We start from the raw sequence: 20,350 nt of genomic DNA, 5'->3' as shown, positions 1-20,350 counted from the left end.
TGCAAAATTCTCCCCGAGAAGTGGCCAGAGAGAGAGAAAACAATCTGAAAACACAAAGTGGGCTCTGTCAGTCCCCCGTCTCAGCCCCCACCCTCCTACACAGCTGCTTCTCTCTGTCCTCAGAACTAAAATGTAACCCCCTCCCGCAAGGCGCTGGGGACCATTCCAGCCTTGGCCAGTCATGTTGCACCTCAAGGCCTTTTGCTGGTCGTTCCCTCCAGCTGGGGTGCTCTTCTCACTTCCACTCTTTTGAGTCTTCAGAAGACAGGAGGGTCAAGGTCAGATCAGGGATCTAATGGCTGCAAGCCTGTGACACGTGTCTGGAGCAAAAGCATCTCCCCCGCACACTGGTAGGAGTGTGGATTGCAACAACCCCTAGGGAAGCACGTGGGGCCACATTTCTCAAAATTAGAGTTATACGAACCCTGTGACCCAGAAAACTCACTCCTGAGTGTTTGCCCTGAAGACATACATGTGAGATGGCCCGAGGTTATGCACTACCAGGCCTAGGTTACTCATTATGGGACTCTTCCACGGAGCAAAGGAATAGAAATCAATGTAAACATCTACAGTTGGGGTCCTGGTCACCGAAGTTATGGTATGTCTATACCATGGGATTCTTTGCAGCCAGGAAGAATGACAAGGGTGCTCTTGAAGTAACAATATGGAAAAGTGTCCAAGAGAGGTTAACAGTGAAATGAAGAACAGTGCACATAGCAGTGCTCCCATCTGTGCCCCCAACAGGAGAGATCAAGCCAGTGTGGCCCTCCTCTCTATGTGCACCACATACTTCAGGACGGGGAGCAGGTCACTGAGGGACCGGGTGTGAAGGAGATTGGATTTTCACTCTGTACTGTGCTGTTCCTTTTGAATTTTGGACAATGCGTGATTGGTTGTCTAGTCCATAATAACTACAATACGATAAAATACTTACGTAAGGTAACCCAGCAAAACCAATATGTGGCGATAAAGTTAGGAATGAATGGTTATCCTTGGGTGGCAGTGAAGAAGGGGGCCCAAGGGGGGGGGGCTTCTGGGATGTGGGGGATGTCCTACTTCAGGCTGGATTTGGATGCTGTTTACACACCAGAGTGTTTGCTATGTGGAATGTTATTTGAGCTAAATATTTGTGATTTGTGTGGTTTTCCTGCATATGTGGTATACCTCCATAAAAAGTTTTCAAAATATCAGATAAAATGGGGGCAGCCTCACTGGCCTCTGTGGGGCTGGACTGATGGTGGGGGCCAGGAAGAAAACCATGGCTGGGGTCCAGGTGGGCAAGGATGAGGCCTGAACTCCAGGCAAAGAGGAGAGAGAAATTTGGGGAACAGGTGCAAATGACTGCGGGGAAAGGGGGAAGGAGAAAGATCTTCAGGTTTCTGGTTCATGGGTGGCAGGTCCCAGGGACTAACTGGGGACCTGGAGAGGGAAATTGGTTTGGGGAAGAAGATGAAAAACTGAGGGCTTGGGAGTGCGTGTGTGCGCGCATGTGGGGAGGTCTGGGCTGGAGACCAATTTGGGGGAGCCATAGGGGAGTGGTGAGAAAGTACAGAACTGAGCTCTGGGTGGAGGGAGTCCAAGGCCCAAGGAGGAGGGGCAGCAGCAGAGGGAGGGGGTGCTGCTAGATCCCCACCTGGCCTGGGAGGTGGGCAGCCCGGCAGCCGGGATTTCCTGGCTGTGTGACCCTCCGCAAGTTTCACGCTCTGTCTAAGCCTGAAAATGGGGGTGAAACTATCCCCACAGGGATAATGCAAAACTTGACCAGGGATGCAGAGAGTGCGGGCACGACTCGTGGAGGGCTCGAGTCCCTGGCCAGCCAATTCTGTAGGGCCTGGGCAGGAGTCCTCCCCGTGGCCGTGTCACCTCGGCCCGGACGGCCTGGCAAAGCCTCAGTTTCTCCACCTGCAAGGCGGGAAGATCGGTCCCCCTTCAGCGCTGTGGGTAGGGGCCTTACCCGGAAGGCGCCAGGTTCCAGCCTGGCCCGCCCCTCCGCTGGAGAGGCCTGGGGAACACTCACCTCTCGCAGCCCGGACTAATGCCGCTCAGGTCCTCCGGCCGGGTTCCAAGGCTGGGTCACCGGTTTGTACTGTTGCGACACGTGTCCTGCCCCCGCGCCCTCCGCGCCCGCCCATCCAGGCCGAGCCGCCCAATCGGCGCTCGCCAAGCTCTGCCCCGCCCTTGCGGCCGGCCAGTCCGCAGGCGAGGCTGTTTCGTCCTCCGTGGAGGGGCGGTGCCGGGCACGCCGTCAATGTTGAGAGCGTGATTGGCCCTCCAGTGGGCGGGCGGGAACGTAGCGCCTCCGACCAATGAGAAACCGGGAAGGACGTGAGTGGCGGGCCCGGGGCGGAGCGGCGCCTTGGGTGCAGAGAACGCGAACTCCAGCTGGGCAGGTGGGTAGCGGCCACCCTCGTTGTCCATACGAGACCTCTGAGGCCGAGAAAGACGGAGGGAGGGGCATACCCAGGGCAGAGGCAGGCCTGGGGTTCGAACGCTGGACCTTGTGGCTAGAGACAGAAACTTAACCAAAGACCCAAGCGCTTTCTAGGCAAAGGGACTTAAGTCCTACCAACCCCGCTCAGCCTCAGTTTCCCCATCCGTACAGCACCTGCCTCCCAGGGTGGTGTTTGTTGTTTGTTTGTTTGTTTTGCGTGGTGTCTGTAATATTTAGACTCTGTGATTGGAAATGGGGCTGAGAAAGAGTTGGGGAGAGAATTTCTCCATCAGTCTTGGGATAAAATCCAAACTACTCCCAATTGCTGTCTGCCTTTGTCAACCTCTCTGACCTCATCTCTTACGACTTCCCCTGCTCACACTGCTCCAGCCACCTCAGGGCCTTTGCACGTGATTTTCTTCAGCCTGGAGCCCCAGACCTTTGCTTAGACGGTTTCATGTCATTCAAAGCTGTCCCTGACCACCTTATGTGAAACAGCCACTCAATCAAGTCTCTGTTTTATTTTCTTCATAGCACTAATTCCAAACTGAAATTGGAAATTTATCTTGCGTTTAAAAAAATGTATGAATGTACTACTCATTGTCAATCCCCCGCACTTCCTTAAATGCACACATCTTGTCTGTTTATTCACTGCTGAATCCTTAGCACCTAGATGGGGGCCTGACACATAGTAGGAGCTCAGTACATTTTTGAGAATAAATGAGACAAAACCAGACATTAGGCAGAAATGAGCCAAGGTGAGAGGAGGCTGGAGCAGCAGACACTGAGGAGATGGGGCTGGGAAGAAAGAAGGGAGAGGTGGGGGAGGGAGAGCGTGAGGGGGGACCCCTGGCAGAGGCAGAGGTGGGGGACCTGGACTGGGAGAAGACGAGGTCTGAGGTGGGAGGAGTCTGGGCTTGGTTCCTGTTCCCAGGGGTTGCCATGAGGGGAGTCGACAGGACAGGGGGCTTCTGGAGGCAGCTGCTGAGCTGTTATGAGGGTGGCCTCTGATTTGTCCGGCAGGGGGTGGGGCGGTGGGCCTGGGTTGGGTTGTGGTTGACCGTCATGGAGAGCAGGTCCCCCAACCCTCAGGGATTCCCTGAGAATGGCGGGGACAAGGCATCTCCCACCTGCCCACCCAATCCCCCTCAGGAGCCCAGGGCCCGTCCACTCCCCTCAGGGCATTCAGGGGAGGGGGGAGGGGATTATAGAAATGTGAAGCCTGCCTCAGGTCTGGCTGGCCCCAAGCGCTGTGGGACGACTCAGATGGCACTGAGGGACACTCTGGGGTGAGAGCAATGTCATCAAAGAGGTCGAGGGTGGAGGTGTCCAGGGCTGTGAGGCTCAGGCTAGGGCTGGCATAGGGTGCCTCAGTGGGGGCCACAGCACAGGCCACCCCCAGGAAGGGGGACGGAGGTGGCGGGGGCGGTCTTCGGGGAGGAGATCTCTGGGCAGGTGCCTCCTGGGACAGGATAGACAGGGCCAGGCGCTGGGTGGCAGCTTCAATCTTGGCAAACTGCCTGCAAAGAGACAAGCATTACTGGGTAGCTGTGAAGTGTTCCCCTCCTGTCTGCCATCTCAGGACCAGTTTTTCCCTTCTCCTCCTCTCGATTTTTCTACTCTGTGCTACCTGGGCCCACTTTCTTAAGTCTGACAATTCAGTTTTTCTAACCCCGTTCATAGGGGGGCTCTGAACAGCTGTGGGGGTTGTGTACTGCATTAGGGGTACGTCTGCTTCGGCACAATGCACATTTTTGACATTTAGATTTATTATGGCCACATCCCAACGTATAAAAGTAAAAAACATCTGAAGAAAAGGGTGCCTTAAAAAGTGTCTTCCACACAAGGCGCACTGTGGGCTAGGGGTGCACATGTAACAGTGGTGCCCTGTGGCTTCTGCTCTCCACGGAGCTCTTGAATGTGCCCACCTCTGCATCTCCACCCATCCTTTTTTTTTTTTTTTAAAGATTTTATTTAATTGACAGAGATAGAGACAGCCAGAGAGAGAAGGAACACAAGCAGGGGGAATGGGAGAGGAAGAAGCAGGCTCATAGCGGAGGAGCCTGATGTGGGGCTCGACCCCACAACGCCAGGATCACGCCCTGAGCCGAAGGCAGACGCCCAACCGCTGTCCCACCCAGGCGCCCCTCCACCCATCCTTGATTGAAGTCCCCAGCATTTCCCGCCTGGAAGGCCACAACAGCCACTGCCCTGGCCTCGCCCTCTAGCATTCCTACCCCTCCAGAACTATGTGGATGGATCTCACAAACCGTGATGGGCTCAGTTATGGCCCCCTAAAATTCATATGTTGAAGGTTTAACCCTCAGTACCTTAGAACATGATTGCATTTGGAGACAGGGCCTTGAAAGAGGTAGTTAAGATGACATGGTGAGAGTGGGCTCTAATCCAGTGAGAGAAGATTGGGACCCTTGGAGGGAAGGCCATGTGAAGACACAGACCATCTACAAGCCAAGGAGAGAGGCCTCGCCCTGCCAGCACCCGATCTGGGACTGGGGCCTCCAGAAGCATGAGAAAGTGAATTTCTGTTGTTTCAGCCACCCGGTCTGTGCTGTTTGGTCATCGCAGCCGTAGCAGACCAATGCACAAATATAATGTCGAGCAAAAGCAGTGAGACTCACAATTCGTAGCTGCATGACTCCATTTAAAGCTCAAAAAACAGGCTAACCTGATGACAGTAAGAGAAATCAGGATGGCAGCTTATGGGAAGGAGACAACACGAGGGCCTCCGGTGGCAAGAAGGGCCCCGTTCCTGGATCTCAGTGTTGCTTCCACTAGTGGGTTCCCTTTGGGAAAATTCATCAAGCTCCACGCCAATACTGTGTGCATTTCTCGTGGTTGTTAAATTTCCAGAAAAGGTTTTATTGTGTGGTTCTGTTTACATGAAATGTCCAGAATAGGCAGGTCCCTGGAGACAGGAAGCAGACTGGTGGCTGCCAGGTGCTGGGGGAGGGGGACTGGGTAGTGGCTAGCAATGGGTATGGGATCTCCTTTGGGGCGATGAAAATGTTCTGGAACCCGATAGAGGTAACTGGTTGCAAAACATTATGAATATACGAAACGCCAATGAATTGTACACTTTAAAACACTCAAAACGGTGAATTTTATGTTATGTCTATTTTACCACAAGAAATTAGGCTCATAAATAAATTAGTGAGAGCTGCCACTCCGGAACTGTCTTTGATGCCAAGGAGAACAGTTATGCTCTGAGTCCCCAGGAAAAATGTTCAGAATGGGAGGTCAGGTTAAATGGCAGAGAATGGGGGTGGGAAGAGAGAGAGGGGGAGTTGACTTGAACAAACTCGGTATAAATGACATTCAGGGCTGAAGAGTCATGACATTTGTGATTTGCTTGAACTATTTTAAGAATATAAATGAAGGAAATAGATGTTATGGGCAGTAAAGTCTAAGTGATGGTACATGAGTGACCTTTAGGCCAGCAGTTCTCAAACTTGAGTGCCCAACAGAACACCCGGAGGGCTTGTGGAAACACAGGTCCTTGGGCCCCTGAGCTTTTGGTTCTGCAGGTCTGGGGTCACGTCCAAGAATCTCATCTCTAGCACATCCCCACACCGTGCTGAGGTGCTGATGCTGTGGGTCTGGGGACCACTTTTTGAGAATTGGTGCATCAGACCACTGCCTTGACTTTTCTGCAGGTTGGAAATTTTTCACAAGAAAAAGTCAAAAATCCATATACATGGGTAGGAGGGGGCTCCTGCAGGAGCAGGGCCTGAGGGGACCTGGAGGGAGGAGGAGGACATAGGTGGGAAGGTGCCGAGGATAGTTTGCCTCTGACCTGGATTTTCTCAGGGGTGCCCAGGGGACTATGTTCCAGAGCTCCCCGGGCTGCCCACGAGACAACTCGTGGGCGCCCCGGGTCTCTGGGGAACATGTGGCAGAGCCAGGCGTGGGGGTGGGAATGTCTGGGATGCTACAGGAGAGAAGTTGGCCCTGGGGGAGCAGGGAGGCTGAATGAGGGAGGGTCGACAGGGAATCTGGGAGGTGAGAGGCTGGCATTAGCACAGGGTCCAGACTGGAGGTGGGCAGGGAACCCAGATGGGGGCTGGAGACGGGGGAGGGGTCCTGAAGTGGTTGATGAGGGGGCTGAAGAAGAGTGAGAAGGCTAGCTCTGGGACATAGGGCTGGACCTTATTTGAGGAGACGAGTGTTCCTCTTCAATAATGGGTGTGTAGGGTGCTGGTGGTGAACATTCTGGACATGGCCAGGGCTAGGCATCCTGGTGGAAAGTGGCTTGTAGTGTGGAGGCAGGAGTTAGGCTGGACCAAGCTCCTGTTTACTCAGATTTGGTTCCAAGAGCCCATGGAGCAAGGTTCTGGGCTGGCTGGCAGGAACAACCTACTTCAAGAAAAGCAGGTCCTTGGGCAAGTCACTTTAGCTCTCTGTGCCTCAGTTTCCTCATCTGAAAAATGAGGATTATAATAGCATCTACCTCCTAAGGTTATTATGGGGGATTAATGAATTCATATTCATTGTGAGTGAGTATTAGGAGTTAATACTAAAATGCTTAGAACAAGCACCACCATCACCACCATAATCACCATCATCACCACCATCATCACCATCATCATCATCATCATCATCATCACCACCATCATCATCATCATCATCATCATCATCACCATCATCACCACCATCATCATCATCATCACCACCATCATCACCATCATCATCATCATCATCATCACCACCATCATCACCATCATCATCACCATCATCACCACCATCATCACCATCATCATCATCATCATCACCATCATCACCATCATCATCACCATCATCACCATCATCATTATCATCATCACCATCATCATCATCATCACCATCATCACCACCATCCTCACATCATCACATCATCGCCACCGTCATCCTTATCATCACCATCAACATCATTATCATCACCATCATCACCATCATCACATCATCGTTATTGTCAAGTCCCTGACAGGCTGGATCCAGGCAGGACAGCAAAGTGGTACAGAGCATGGGCTGTGGACTCAGAGTGCCTGGGTTGTATCCATTCTTTAGCTGCGTAGCTTGGATAACTCCTGAACCTCTCTGAGCCTCCTTGTCTGTCATGTAGGGACAAAGACAACCTCCCGTGCAGGTTTGTTGGGAGCGTTAAGTGACGTATCATATGTCAAACCATTAGTGTGGTGTGCCTGGCACACAGCAAGTGCTCAAAAAATGGGTCCTGTTACAGAGTGAGGGGAGAACACAGGGCAAGGTGGGGCGGGACTGGATGGGGTGTGAGAGGGACCGGCATGAGCACAGACCTGAAGGAGCTCGGGTCCCCGTCTACATTCCCAGAGACAGGGAAGGACATTGCCCCACAAAGGGAACAGTATGTGTAAAGGCCCAGAGGCTGAATGGTATAGTGCTAAATGGGGAGCTCCTGTTTCTTTAGAACCTCATTCCCTCCGCCTTTTACTCTGCTCCAGCCACACTGGTTCTCAAGCATTCCAGGGATGTTGCCTCAGGGCCTTTGCACTTGCCTGGAATGCTCTTCCCTCAGACATCACAGTCTTGTTCCCTGGCTTCAATGAAGTCTTAGCTCAATTGTCACCTTCACTGTAAAGCCTTCCCTGACATCTTACCTAAAATGTCCGTCCTCCCCCAGCATGCCCTCCATAGCACTTATCACTTCATAACATGCCATATAATTTTTTTAAATTGAGGTAAAATTAACATAACTTAAATGAGCCACTTTAAAGTGTGCAATTCAGTGGCATTTACTACATTCACAATGCGCAACTACCACCTCTAATTCGTTCCAGAACTTTCCGTCACCCCAGAAAGCAACGCTGAGCCCAGTGACAATCACTCACCATCCCCATCCCCGCTCGCCTCTAGTGGTGCCTCCCCGGCCACCGCTCCCCTGCTTCCTGGCTCTGCATTCTGGACGTTTCACACAAATGGCATCATGTGATATGTGGCCTTCTGTGCCTGTCTTCCTTCCCTCGGCATCACGTTCTCAAGGTCCAGCCACGTATCACTTACTTATCTGGCTGTCCCTGATCGGCCGCCTTCCTGCCGGAACGCAAGCTCTATGAAGGCAGGGGGTTCTGTCTGGCTTGCACTGATGGATCTTGGGGGCCTGGTACACAGTTAATGCTCAATTAATGCATCTTGAGTGCTGATTGCATCCTGGGGTCCCCTTCTCTCTGTTCTGTCTGGGCCCAGACTCCCCCACTCTGAGCTGTCTGGCCCTTCCCCACCCCCCTCTGCCCAACCCCCCTCCTGTGGTTGGGCCTCCTTTTGGGGGGCCGGGTCCGCCGAGGGTGCAGGGCGCGCAGCATGTGGGAGGCTGCCCCGCTCACAAAGGCACACAGTTCCCGAGGGCTGGGCTCAGAGACTGCAGAGGCCGTCGGGGCCCCGGGGTGCATGGCTGGGGTGACGATAGCTTAGCTTCTCCACGGTATTCCTGCTGGTCAGAAAGCAGCTCCGAAATCTGAGGAGAGAGGAGCAGCCAGGGCTGGGAGCTCAGGGCTGGGGAGGCAGACAGCACGAGAGAAGACAGGGCCTTTGAGAGGGGCAGGCCAACTCTGGAGGGGAGGCTAGGCTCTGGTTGGAGGAGGCAGGGCCCAGGGAATTAGGACAAGGCCTCCCTCCTTTGCCCCTTCCCTACCTCCTGGAGGCTGGATGCTGAGCTTTAAGGAACCTGTGGGTGGGGGCTGATGTAGGAAGGCTAGGAGGGGCTGTATGTGCGCCCCCCAGGGGCCCAATTAGCACATAGTTGGGCCTGGGATATGGGACAGGGCAGCATGGTGGGGGGCAGAGAAAAGTGCCTGGAGATAGCCAATTAAGGGGACAAAGTCCTCATTAGGGAGGCGAGGCTAGGGGCTGAGTCAACCGCATCGATTAGCGTTGAGGACCCTTAATTGGAGTTGAGGGGAGGGGGCAGTGGGAGGCTTGGGTGCAGGCTGGGAGGGAGGGGGAGACGCCTCCCTGGGAGGGGTGCTGGGAGCCTCCAGCTGCGGGGCAGACACCTGACATCTGCCCACCCACCCGCAGACATATTCCCCTGTGCCTCAGCTCTGGGCCCAGCATCCTGGGGGAAACAGGCTCAGAGAGGGGGCTTGCCTGTGCCCAAGGCCTCCAGCCATCAGGAAGGGTTGGCTTCTGTGTGAGGAGGTTGAGCCCCAAACCCTGCGTTTCCGCCAGAGCCACGAGTGAGCAAGGGAGGGGGCAGGGGGACCCTGCCTGGTTGCTTAGGTGTGTGACACGAGGGACTGTTTCTGGCACAGCCTGGCTCTGGCCATGGGAGGGGAAGAGAAAACATGGGTGTGGTTTCCCTGAAGGCATTTTACTGAGGGACTGGGAGGCCCTTGGTATTTGGGGGGAGAGGCAGAGAACGGGCTGGGATGTGGCGGGTGGAGAGGCTGGCTCCCAGGGGGGTGGGAGTGGGGTCCTCTTGTTTCTGGGAGGACGTTTGGCCAGAGTGGGGGGCCCTGGTCTGGGCTGGCGTGGGAGAGGCATCTCCGTGTTTGCTCTGGGGGGGCTGTGTTGAAGGTTTGCACTGGGGGTGGTGTAAGTGTCCTCGGGGTACGCATTACCACAAACATAGTGCCTTAAAACCACGTACATTTATTCTCTTGCAGTTCGGGGGTCAGAAATCCAAGGTGGGTCTGCTGAGCTGAAGGCAAGGTGTTCCTTCTGGAGGCTCCAGGGGAGAACCTGACTCCCGTGCCTTTTCCAGCTTCCAGAGCCGCGGTGACGTCTCCAAGCTCAACGCTGCAAGTAAGTGGCCAAGTTGGGATTTGAACTCGGGTCAGCATAGGCCCCGACACCACGCCCTTGCGGGCAGGGTCAGCATAGGGGTGGCAGCCCAAGTACAGTAGCAGAGGCCGGGCCCAGGGCTCAGGACAGGGGCCAACAGGCCAGCTGAGGCCCGGCAGCAGCGGGCACCGAGCGTCCGTCTTGGGCGTCTCCAAGGGTCTCCAGCCCCTTCACTGACCTGCAGTTTGCCCCTCGGCCCCTCCCTGGGTGTCTCCTGTCCTCTCCTCAGTGCCTCTGACCACAGCGCCCACCATGGCTGTGTTTCTCAGCTTCTCTGACCATCTCCGTCTCTATAGTGTCTCTGAGTCTGTGTCTCTGTCTCTTGGCTTGGGCAAGTCGTGTGTATGTGTGTTCATGTGTGTGTGCACATCTGGGCATGCATGTGATGTTGTGGGACAGCCTGGAAGTTTCCCTGTCCCGTGACTTTCAGGCCCAGAGGGGAATGTGCGGTCTCTCTTGGCAAGGGGCCGTGGGGGAGGGGACCCTCTGGAGGTCAGGGCTCAGGCTCAAGGACAGCTGCTGCATGGCTGGGGTGCGACCTTTGCTGGCCTGGCTCCAGGAGCAGGCCTGTATGCACGCCACCAGGAGCCAAGGGCAGCCTCTGCGAGCCAGCCCTGTCCCTCAGCGGGAACACAGCTAGGGCCGCGGGGCCGCCTGGCTCTGGCCTAGGGATGCTCCACCAGGGGGCGCCCACATCCCGGGCCGTGCTGGGAGGCTGTGCGGGAGCCGCCGCACCCTCACCTTTGGGCCCCCCTCCTCCTGTGTGGTCACGGATAAGCGTCGCCCACAGCTGGGGGCTGGCTTCCTCTGAGGTTTGTTGAGGACCTGCCCTGCCCGGTATTAGAGAGGACTCACAGGCTCCCTGCCCCCATCCCAGCCCTCGTCATTGGGGGGCAGGGGGACGTTTAGTTATTTAACAGTTATTGAACACCTGCAGTAGACTGAGGATGTAGCAGTGAGCAAGACGAGAGCACAGTCTGTCCCTGGAGGAGTCTGGGAGGGAGACACCCACAAACAGAAAAAAGACCAGTCCAGGCTGTTGGGGGTTGGATGGGGGAGGGATGCTGCTTCAGATGGAGAAGCCGCTCTGAGAAGGTGACAATTGTCCCGCAGCCTGAGTGGAAGAGGTGGCAGCCAGGAGATTCCCAGGCAGAGGGAACGATAGGAAGAGGTGAGGTCAGAGAAGCGGACAGGGGCCAGACCCTCAGGGCTTTGTAGGCCAGGTAGGAGTTGGGTTGGGGTGTTGGGAGTTGGCCAGGAAGGCCAGAGTGATGAGGAGCCATGCAGGGTTTGAAGCGGAGGTAGTGCCTAGAACTCAGGGCCCTGCCCCAAACCTTTGCTGGCCTCGCCGCACCTGGAATGTGGAGACCCCACTCCTGAATCCCCCTCTAATATGGGGAGGGGGAAAACTGAGGTGTCAGGATCAGGCCAGGAGCTCAGACAAAACTTGTCCCTCCCTGCCTCCAACCTGCTCATCTGCGATCTCTCTACCTAGTCCCAGAGGGACTTGGTTTCCCTTAAAATTTATTGTGAAAATTTACGGGTGGCAGGTTCCTGGTGTTCCCAACCAAGAACTCAGAGGCCAACCCTGTCATATTTGTTTCACATCATGTTATGGATTAAGTTGTGTCTCCCCAAACTCATCCATTGAAGTCCTCACCCCCATACCTCAAAATGTGACTGTATTCAGAAATAAGATCTTTAACGGGGTGATTAAGTTAAAATCAAGTCATATGTCTGTGCCCAATCCAATATGCCTGGTGTCCTTATAAGAAGAGGAAATCTGGACACAGACAGGTACACGGAAGGCCATGTGAAGACATGGGGAGAAGACAAGCTATGGAGACAGGGCTCAGAAGAAACCAACCCTGCCAACATCTTGATCTTGGACATCTAGTCTCAAATATAAGAAAATAAATTTCTGTTGTTTAAGCCACCCAGCCGTGAGAGCTTGTTAGGGCAGCCCCAGCAAACTAACCCAAGAAGTGCATTATTATCTGCGCCGTGTAACAAAGAACCACCGATACCATGGCTTAAAGTCATGTACTCTAATTTCTCACAGTCCCCATGGGTCAGGAGTCCAGGCACCTCAGCTTACTGGGTCTTCTGCTTGGGGCCTCATGAGGCTGCGATCAAGGTGTAGGCTGGGGCTGCTGTCTCATCTGAGGTTGGGGTCCTCCTCCAGGCTCACAGGGAAGAATTCCTTTCCTTTCATCTGTAGAACTCATGGAAGTGGGCGGCCTCAAGGCCAGCAGGAGAATCACTGACATTTCACATCTCTGACCTCTAGACCAGTTTCAAAGAACTTGTCTGGTTATATCAGGCCCACCCAGGGCAACCTTTCCATACTGGGGTTCTTCAGGGATCCCATAGAACCAATAGGATCTATATCTATGTCTATTTCATCTATAGAAAGACAGAGACAGTGAGAGATGTTGTGTATCTTACATTTTATATATAAAGAGATCTACTATAAGGGATTGGCTCATGCAATTATGGAGGCCGAGAAGTCCCACGATCTGCCTTCTGCCTGTTGGAGGCCCAGGAAAGCTAGTGGTGTAGTTCCAGGGTCTAAGAACCAGAGAACTGACGGTGTGGATTCCAGTCTGGGTCTGAAGGCCTGAGAACCAGGAGCACTGAGGGCAGGTAAAGTTCAACATTCCAGCTCAGTCAGCTAGAGAGGGAATCCAGCCTTCCTGCACCTTTCTGTTCTAGCCAGGCCCTCCGCGCTTTGGGTGACAGCCCCCCACCGTGGGGAGGGCCAGTGGCTTTACCCATTCGACTGGTGCAAATGCTTATCTCTTCCAGAAACACCTTCACAGACATGCCCAGAAATCGAGTTTAACCAGATACCTGGGCTTCCTGTGGCTCAGTCAGGTGGACCCATAAAATTAACCATTACATTTCCTTTTGATTAACATCAACTGATGGGGAGCTTGATTGCACCCGCCCAAATCCCTTCACCTTCACCGTATCACATAACCTATCACAGGAGTGACGTCCCTCATGTCCACCGGCCACCTCAAGAAAAAGCACATGGTGCACAAGGGCGTGGGTCATTGGGGATTGTCATGGGAAGTGGCGGCCACTCCTGGGGAGGGCATTTGGTGCATATCTGTCCCTGTCCACATTTTTGTACTTCAAACAGAAGGATGTGCTTTCCCTGTACAGAAGGGACTGTGTGACCCAGTGTGACCGGCCGGGGAGTCTCTGGCTCCCCTGTGCTGGGCTGTGACCATGCATGTGGGGACCTACTAGCTAGACCTTGGATGGGGGTGGACTCTGGGGCTGGAGACACTCCCGGTTAAATCACTTCCGGGTTACGGGAATCACTTCCTCGTTTTGTGCCTGGCTGAGAGACTTCAGAGGGCCTTTACTTACCCCCCAGTGAGGTGGGGATAACACTCCTTCCCTGGGAAAGGCCCATTCAGGCAGATGGGAGCCCCAAGAGATGTCAGAGAGGAGCATCCTTAGTCTGTGGGAGGCACAGGCCAGCCCCCTGGGCTCCTGCCTACCCCCTACGTTGCTTAAAGTGCATCTATGTTCTCTTGCCTGCACTCAAGTGAAAAAAGTTGCTTTATTTTTAGCTTCTGGCCCTGGGAGTCCTACCTTTGGTCTAGATGTCTCCTGCTGTGTGTGTAGTGGGAGACAGGTGCTCCAGGACACCTCTCACCCCAGGCCCTAATCTCTCCTCTCTAGTGAGCACAGGTGGTGCCATCACCAAGGCAACAGGCTGAGTGGCCCAAACCAAAATTGGATGTCCGTGCAGCCCGACATCACAACACCCCCTCCTTCCAGAGGGAAGGGATGTGGATTGGAGGGCTTGAGCATGTGGGGACCAGGAGCATTAGTGGGGGCATGGTGAGTGAGACCTAAGCCCCCTCCCCACCCTGTGACCAAAGAGGACAGGCCCAGACTCTGGTCCTGGCTGGGCCACCTTGGAGCTGGACTATTCCAAAAACCCAGGACACATTTCCCACTGCACACAGTGTTGCTGGCAGGATTGAGAGGGGGGAGTGTGAGGAAGAGCGAAAGATCCAGGCTCCCCAATTCCTCCCAGGGTCTCTCTTCTCCTTTGACTACCAGTGAGGGTGGGGCTGCCTTTCTCTGGAATCAGAGGTGGGTGGGGTGCAGACCCTTGCCAACCCTTTTGTGGCTGACAGCTTTGGGATGGGGGTAGACAGAGAGGGACAATCCCATATGCACACAGGGCCTTTGGGGCATGAGTAACAGCCTAGGTCCCTGGGAAGGGTCAGGTAGGTCTTGGCTACCTTCAAAGCCTGCTGTCCCCACTCCCAGCTCTATCCTCCGGGATGAATAGTTCATCTGGCTGGCAAGGTGGGGGACAGGGGCTTGGAGGGTCTGGGGCTGGATAAGATGTCTGATCTAGTTGAGGGGGTTAGTGTCTCCCAAAAGCACCTGGGGTAGGGTGTTGTTGGCCAGAAACAAGCATGCTAGGGGCCTGGCGGTGTTTGCTAGGTTTCACATTTAAACTCCTAGAGGTCTTCACTCACCCATATCTACCTCTCCTGCTTTATTTTTCTTAGCAGCATGTAGAATAGGACACACATTATTTATCACTTGTTTATTACTTATTTATTGCATCCCTCGCCCCCTGTAGATTTTATAAATTTACCAGGACAGGAATTTTGTGGCCCTCACACCCTATTGCTATGTCTCCAGCTCTGAGGTCAAAACCCAGGAGGGGCCTGATCAGAACTGAGGGTCTGGACACCACAGGGCCTGGGCACCTCTGATGATTTCCTGTGATCTTATCTGTGTCTTTGACACCTGGACTCCCAGTTTGTCTGCATGAGGGCCCCATGATGTCCCTTGCAGAGGATTCTGCATGAGGTGTCCAGCTACTGCTATTTGGAAAAAGCCACTTAAATCTGCACAGTCAGTTGTTTGAGTCCATTGAGTTCAAAACCTTTGTTCATTTTCTGGCGCCAGAGTAGGGGATGGCTTACAAGGGCAAGTGCCGGGGCTTTGCCTCTCTCACCTCCTGACTGGCAGTAGATGGGGGCTGGCTGGGGCTCTGTTGGCACTGAGAGCTCCTTTCACTATTGCACGGACCCCAGTGGCCTGAGATGAAGCAGGTGGGCCTGGGTTCTCCCCGAAGCCAGCTGGGCCATACATTCCACATCCACACCGTGACCCAGTGTGGAATCTTCCTCCATCTGGGAGCAACCTCAGGGGGTGGGGTCTGGTGTACTGGGGAGCTCTAGAAGCAGGTGGGGACTGACCCCCTGGGGCAGGGCCTCCTAACTCTACCCTGGTGCCTGCTATTCTCTCCTTCCCCTACCCTTCTACTCTTTATTCCTCAATAGCTCAGAGCTCTGCTCATGTGTCCCTGCCAGTCCCTGGGCAGCTTCCTTTCTGGCAGGGGAGGTAAAGCTGAAGTGAAAAGGATGTTTGCGCTGAGCTGGAATCCTAGGATTTCCATGCACAAATTCACGGGACACTGCAAAAACAATCCTTCAGGGCGGGAACAGGTCCACATCGCTCAAATCACAGCTGAGTTTGGGCCTGCCTCGGAGGCCTTGGGAAACTGCCTGGGAGGCTCATTCTATAAAGAGTACCGCTTGGTCTGATCAGGCCCCTTGCTGGTTGTTGCGGACAGTTGGGTGTCCCTGCTGTCATGAACCGTGGCTGAGTGCTGCTGGGCATGTAATGGGACCCCGCATAGCAGAGCGGGCTTTCCTGCAGGAGTTGAGGAGGTGTGGGGTAGGAGCAGAAGAGTCTTTTGGTCTGACAAACAGCCCTCAGGCTGAGGGGGATTGCCTTGGAGCAGTGGTTCTCAACAAGGGGGGAGAGAAGGTGGAGGCCAGGCACAGGGGGCCTGCTGATCCTCCTACAAGGCACAGGATGGCCCTCACAACAAAGACCGATCTGGCCCAGTTGTTAGTAGGGCCATGGTTGAGAAACTGTGTTGGATGACCTGCATTAGCCAGTATGGCTCAAAGGCTGAAGCCGTCCGGGGCTGAGGTGGAAAGGAGGGGCAGGGGATCCCAGACAGCTCAGTGGTTCCCCAAGCCCCCGGGCCACGAAGGAGAAGGCGTAGCTGGGCCCGCGTTCCTGCACAACCACACACGCGGGCACGCAGCAGACGCTCGGGAACAGCGAGCGCGTGGGACCTCTGGGGGGCAGGAAGCTTCGCGGGCGTCAGTTTCCCCGACGGGGATATTAGAGACCAGGGTCCGGGCGTGGGGGCCAGGCCAGGAAGGACCACACCCCTGGTTGGCTAGGCCGTTCGGAAACCGCGCTGCTGTAGAAGGATTCTATGACAGACAAGGGAGAATCGATAGCCAAAAAGCGGAACAAGCCACCCCACGTCCGGGCCGGCCTTCCTGGACCTTCCGCTGACTTCCGCTACCGCCGAAAAGACCAGGCAGCCGGGGGTCGGGGGAAGAACTACAACTCCCACGATGCTGTGCGCCGCTTACGCCGGGGAACGGGCGACCGCCGCAGGCCAACGGGAGGGGCGGGGCGGGGCCTCGGCGCACGTGGCGTCGTGACGCGCCGACGGCAACGTCGGGGTTTGTGTGCGCGAGAGGCCGCCGATAAAGGTTGGGTGCCTCGCGCCGGGGGCTGTTGGGAGGGAGCGCGCCCCCGCCCCCCTCCCAGGCCCCCCACTCCTGTCCCGCCGCTGCCGGGGCCCCGTCTTCCCGTCGGCCCCCGCGGGAAGGCCCTAGGTCTTCCCCGCTCATTCCCCCGGTCGGGGCGGCAGGTGAGAGACCGGAGGGGTGGGGGTGGGGGGAGGGACCGGAGGGCGGAGACGTTGGGGAAACGGCGAGCGTGAAACCGGAAGGGATGCCTTAAAGGGAAGGGCGCTACTTCCCCTCCGACTTTTGCGCGACAGGCCGGCTCCGCCCTCTTAAAGGGCAAGGAGCTACCTTTAGAGGGGCGGGTCAGGTTCTGCAGTACCCCGCAGCTTCCCGCTTTTTATTCTCTAAGGATGGATATCTTGTGAAAGGTCACGGACAGTGTCCCAGACATTGAGGGAATAGCTTCTGAGTCTTGGTTTTTTCCAAGCAGACACTAGCGTAGCTCAACAAAGGTGCAGATTGGTATGCAGTGGGAGCAGCCTCTTAAAGGGGAAGTCGGGCCTGATGGAAGGGTGTGGTCTGGCCTTTCCAAGGGGGTGCTCTTCATTGGGCAAGATGAATCCGACTCTTGAGGAGGGCGGATGTCTCTTGTTTCAGGCATGCTCGGTCTTCTGGAAGGCACGTGCAGCTTCTCTTAAAAGGACTTGCTTACATTTTAAAGAGAATGCTCATCTTATTAAAGGGAATCTTTATCGCTTGTCCAAAGGGGATGCCCGGCCTTTTTTCATTCAGGATATGTTTTCCCAGTGCTCGCTCTGTGCCGGACGTTGTTTTAGGCGCTGGAGTGCGACAGTGATTAAGACGCCCCTACATTTTGTGGGTAGAGGGCTAGGGGTGCTGCTAAACACCCCACAGCGCTCGGGACAGGCCCCTCGGCACTGGTCAGCCTCACATCTCAACAGTGCGGAGGTCGGGAACCCTGATTAGAGCAGGTTAGGAGATGATAAGTATATAGAGAAGGGGGAGTGTCGGAAGGGGTTGCAAATTTAGGTCCCATGCAGGGAATGCCTCCCTGAGGTGACATGTCAGCAAGAACACTGGCAGGAAGGGGAGGTCCCTGGCAGGGGCCTGTGTCACTCCTTCAGGTGGTGACTGGATGGTGTGAGAGTCTGAGGCTAGTGGGAGGTTAGGGAGGGGAGGAGGTCATGGGCATGGGAAGTCTGTAGGCTCCTGTAAGAGATTTGTCTTCTCTGAAATGGGAGCTGTAGAAGCTCTTAGCGAGTTCCCCGCAGCCTGTGTTGGGCGCATACTGGGGGCAGGAAGAGTAGGGGTGGAAACATGGAGATCTGTTTTAGGACGCTGTTGCAGCTGCCCAGGAGGCAGGCCCTGGACAAAGGTGGCCATGGGGGACTTGGAGAGAAGTGGCCCTGCTGGGACAGGAGAACCCGCTGATGGATTAGGCATAGGTGGTGAGAGAGAGAAAGAGGCGATGCCTGAGGAAGGACTGAGCAGTTTTCAGGGATGGAGAAGATTGGGGTGAAGAAAGGAGTGAGCAGGAGTGAAAAAAAACCCCACCAACTTAGATTTGGGTCATGTTAAGTTTGAGTTGTCTGTTAGGCATCCATATGACATACTGTAGCAGGGGGTTAGAGTTCAAAGGAGAGGGTGTCAAATAGAGATATGTTTTGGAGTCATTCTGCTTATAGACTGAGATCCTGAGAATGGGGGCTCTCTGGGACAGAGGATGAGGAAGAGGACTAAGGGTTGGCAGAGCCCTGGGTTCTCCTAAATTCACAAGTCGGGGAGATGAAAAGGAACCAATACCCCAAAATGAGGAGAGTGGCTTAAAGAGGGAGGGACCTCTTGGGGATTGAGCGGAGACCATGCAATTTAGCACCGGGGAGGCCAAAAGTGGAGTCAGGGGAGGAGGATCTGAGTGATGGGGTTTGAGATGGGAAAAAACGTGTTTTTGTTTTTTAATTTGAGAGACACAGAGCACACAGAGGGAGAGGCAGAAGCAGACTCCCTGCTGAGCAGAGAGCCTGATGTGGGGCTTGATCCCCGGCCCCTGAGATCATGATCTGAGCTGAAGGCAGACTCTTAACTGACTGAGCCATCCAGGCACCCCGGGAAAATGTATTGACAGCACTTTGAGTTGCTGTGCTGCAAAGGGTGTGGAGAGAAATAAGGCCATGGCTGGAGGGTGCGGTGGGATGAAGGGTTTTATTGTTTGTTTTTTCAAAAGGGGAGATGCAGCTTGTGGGTACACTGAAACAGTCCAGGAGATAAGGAAAAGTTGTAGGTGGGAAGTCAGAGTCCATGGGCTAGAGGCAGGCATGGGGGAGGGGGAGCGCAGGAATTCTCAGCCTCAGCACTGCTGGTGTTTTGGACTGCATCATTCTGTGCTGCGGAGGGCTCTCTGTGCACCGTAGGATATCAAGCAGCATCCCTGGTCTCCCCTCACTAGATGCCAGGAGCACCAGCCCCTCCAGTGGACAACTTAACAGTCTCCAGGTGTTGCCAGATGTCCCCTGGGATGGGAGAGTAGATTGCTCTCATTGAGAATCACTGCGATAGCAGTTGGAACATGGGAACCTTCTCTTCTGATTGCTTTTATGTTCTCAGTGACAAGATCAGTGGCAAGGTCACCTGCTGAGAGGAGGAGGGGACAGGAGAGTGGTTTGAGGGGAACAGAAACATGTTGAGTACCACCTGTTGGGTGGGGGCGTGTTGCAGTGAATGGACTAGAGAAATGCAGTATGAGCAGTGCAGGGAACTTTGAGATGCATGGACATGAGTGCAGAGGGACACTGAAACCAAGGGCACCTGGCTGGCTCAGTCGGTAGAGCACATGAATCTTGATCACAGAGTTGTTAGTTCAAGCCCCACATTGGGTGTGGAGATTACTTAAAAAATAAAATCTTGGGGCATCTGGGTGGCACAGTCGGTTGAGCAGCCGACTCTTGATTTCGGCTAGGGTTGTGATCTCAGGGTTATGAGATCGAGCCGCACATCAGGCTCCACGCTCAGTGTGGAATCTGCTTGAGATTCTCTCTCCCTCTCCCTCTGCCCCTCCTGCTTGTGCTCTCTCTCTCTCTCAAATAAACAAATATATCTTAAAAAATAAAATAAAATCTTAAAATAAAAAAGTTTTTTAGGAGGGAGACTGAACCCAGGCCGGAAGTGAGAATGTGGATGGGGTGGAGGGTGCAGAGCTGTTATGGGTCTGGTACAGGTTAGGGATCTTTGATTAATGCACAAGAGGGAGCAGGCAAGCAGGATGGGGGTGGTGGAGAGTGGAATGCACACAGGGCTTTAGTTATAGTAGCAGTGGGAACTGAGGTTGAGGCAGGGCGGAAGATGAGGTTTTGGAGAAGGGTCAAGGATCAGATGCCAGGGTGCTAGAGAGACCCCAGGCCTTCTTCCAGGACAGTGCCTATCTGTAGAGGGAAGGAGCTTAGTCCTAAGGGAAGTACTTGGCCTCCTAAAGACCATGCATAGCCTTCTCAGACTTGCCCAGCCTCCGGGGGGGGGGGGGGGGGGGGGGGCCGGCCCC

At 54.7% G+C, this 20,350-nt stretch overlaps 1 protein-coding gene across 1 annotated transcript in view; it reads left to right on the top strand.

The window, feature by feature from the left end:
• The first annotated feature begins 16,816 nt into the window (after positions 1–16,816).
• Positions 16,817–20,350, top strand: part of ZNF628 (zinc finger protein 628) — a 6,790-nt gene continuing 3,256 nt past the window's right edge. Inside the window, exon 1 of the mRNA XM_034638087.1 lies at positions 16,817–16,976. The gene's annotated coding sequence lies outside the window, so the exon portion shown is untranslated. The remainder of the gene's footprint in view (positions 16,977–20,350) is intronic.

Source organism: Ailuropoda melanoleuca, chromosome 12 (assembly GCF_002007445.2).
Source record: "Ailuropoda melanoleuca isolate Jingjing chromosome 12, ASM200744v2, whole genome shotgun sequence".
In the NCBI taxonomy this organism is placed as follows: domain Eukaryota; kingdom Metazoa; phylum Chordata; class Mammalia; order Carnivora; family Ursidae; genus Ailuropoda; species Ailuropoda melanoleuca.
This window is presented reverse-complemented; position numbering and strand designations above follow the sequence as displayed.